This window comes from Triturus cristatus, chromosome 6 (assembly GCF_964204655.1).
Source record: "Triturus cristatus chromosome 6, aTriCri1.1, whole genome shotgun sequence".
Classification (NCBI taxonomy): domain Eukaryota; kingdom Metazoa; phylum Chordata; class Amphibia; order Caudata; family Salamandridae; genus Triturus; species Triturus cristatus.
Window position 1 is genome coordinate 1,842,136,869 of NC_140589.1, and position 2,860 is coordinate 1,842,139,728.

Below are 2,860 nucleotides of genomic sequence, written 5' to 3' on the forward strand. Positions count from 1 at the left end.
TTTCCTCGCACGTTTGAGGTAGCTGAACGACTTGAGCTAAGACATCTTTTAACTCCCCACGAAGTCCTTGATAGAATAACGTCGTTCTTTTCTCGGGTGGCCATTCCGTCTCCACTACCAGCCGGTTGAAGGCGGTGATATAGGACAACAGATCAAGGGATCCTTGTCGCAACGTAAGCAGCTCCCGGTCCAAGGACATCATGTGTGACTTTCGGTCGAAGAGCTTCCTCATCTCCGTGCAAAAGTTCACGAACTGATGTAAAACGGGATCATTCCGTTCCATGAGAGGAATGGTCCAGCTGGCTGCATTGCCCCCCATGTAGGACATCATGAAGGCCGTCTTGGCCGTGTCCTCTTGAAAAACAGCAGGCTTACAGAGAAAATGGAGCCGGCACTGGTTCAGGAAGGTTTCAAATTTCTTTGGTTCCCCATAAAATCGTTCAGGGGGTGCCAAAGGAATGCTGGTGTTCTGTATTATATGAACCGTTGGGTTGGCAGGCGGTGGTTGTGATGGGAGTGACGTAGTGGCAAAGAACCCACCCCCTTGGGCACCAGGAGACGGGGAGGGATTGGTGCTAATGGGAGGAGGCAGTGTTGCTTCTCTGATATACCCCCCCGGTCCTCTACGGGTGAGGCCTGCAACCTCTCTACGCAATGTGCCCATCTCCTTTTGCAGATTCTGATTTTCGCTACGAGACGTTTGGACTTCCTGCTGCAGAGCGGCAAGGGTGTCCAACAACGAGGACAACACCACATTGGTATCCATCGTCCGGGCTGAGCGGCCAACTTGGGCTTGTCAATCTGTCAGGGACGGGGTTAGTGACGCCAATGCTATTACAGTCACTAACCTTCGTCGCGGGTGCTCAGCAGGAACGATGGCTGTTGTGTGAACTCCACCTCCCGTAAGCGCCCCCTCCCACAGAGAGAGAACACCCTACTGTGCGAGGAGGCCCCCAGGGGAAACGGGGAAACAAAGGGGAAGAACAACAAAGGTCGTTGCGGCAGGAGGGGTGACTTCTCAGGACGGTTTCAACTAAGACTGCTGGTGATGGGTTAACTCTGAAGGGGGGAACAAAAACAACAAGGATTAATGGTTCCCTGACTGCCAGAGGAGATGTCCCCCTTGGTGCGTGGTCCCTAATTGTATCTGTACCACTCACCAGGTGTCCCCTGACTCCAAGAGGAATTCCTCAATGCTCTTAGTACTGGTTCTGAGAAGGGAAGAGCCTTACGTCTCCTGCACAAGTCACGATACGCACACAGGCGTCCTACAGGGACGCAGTTACAATGTCTCGACAAACGGGGTTGCAGTGTGCTTGTAGGAAATACAAACAATAGAAGAGTCCTGCGAACGGGTGACTTCGTTCCGAGGATGACAAAAGCGGTGATCTCTCCGCTTCCTCGTCCCTCGGTAAGCGGCCACAAAAGCAGGAAGGCCGTCGGACAATGTCACTCGGCTGGGCGAGAACAGGACTTAGCTCGGGGGAAGACCTGGCACACGCGGAAGTGCGTTGGGTGTCTGCGGGTGCACACTGGGTGATTAGTTTGCATTCACACGTTCTTTCGTGTGACTCGGGAGGTTCGGGGTCGCGGAAACAGTTAATCCCATGCACTCATGGGCTAGAAGGAAAGTTGGGTTTTTTCCCGCTGGGGACTGGAAACAGAGCCGGGGGCGCACAGCCCTTCCACGATACCTGGTTCTCCGGTTCCGTTGCGCTTCGCGTGAAGGGTTGCTCCGTGCTTCCGCTGCTCACGGGACACGGCTGGGCTTTGACGACAGGAGAGACGCTGAAAGTACTTCTCGCTGGGATCCGGCGGGGAGCACCATCCGCCACTTCCTCTCGGTCGTTGATTGACAAGCACCTTCCTCTTGAGGAGGAGGTGCTTATATGCACGGGAGGTCCGAGCCTCCTTTTGAGGCGGCACACGGCATGCTGGGATATGTAGTATCCCAGGCCTTTTTTCCACCAGCTTAGCGATTTTGGGGCTTGTTTGTGTCTACCTGGTTCCTGCCTCGTGGTTGCTCCTTGCGTGATCGCTACAGTTGGGGAGGAATGTAGTGTCCTGCAGGACACGTTCTAGTGTTTGCAGGCTTTAGTATTTCCCAGCCACTCCCTTGAGGGCTGGACACACTTACACCCCCACCCATCCATCACGGGTTTCACGAGTGATGTGGCCCCGCCAATAAAAGGGCCCGGGTGCACATGCTCGTGGCCAGTTACTGCACCACATCACCATGTGTCCGTGTCCATTATTTCCCCGTCATGTGGGCCTGAGGCCCGACACCACAATATTTAGGAGGAGACAGGTGAGGAACGAGGAGGGAGGGCGGACTGCGGGGAGGGGCAGGAGGGGAGTCATAGAATGGAAGAAGGTATGGGGAGAAGAGAGGAGTAGGGGCTGGAAAGGTCCCATAAGCTAGGAGAGGTGAATGAAAGGGGAAAGGCGCCAGGCAGAGTGGGGGGGATTGAGCTAGAGGGTAGTTGAAGAAAGAATATGGTTCTGCTAGGTCCGAGGGAGGGAAAAGGAAGGGATTACCAAGGGGGGATAAAGTGTTGTGCAGCATTACTGGTGGAATGGGAGGATGAAGAGAGATGAAAGGGGGTCGTGAAGAATTCAGGGTACAAGGAGAGGGGGATAGCGGGTAGGGAAGAAGAGAAGGGGGAAAAAGGGGGAAAGTATGGAAAGTTAACCAGGAGATCAGGTTGTAGGAAAGGTGGACTAAATAAGGGGGTGGTGGGCAGGGTTAAGGGGGAGGGGTAACATTGGAATACATGGAAGGTGCAGAGTGGCAAAGGAGAGTGTTAGCCAGAGGTATGGCTGGCATTGACGTGTTGAGGGAAAGTTCACATGGGGGGGA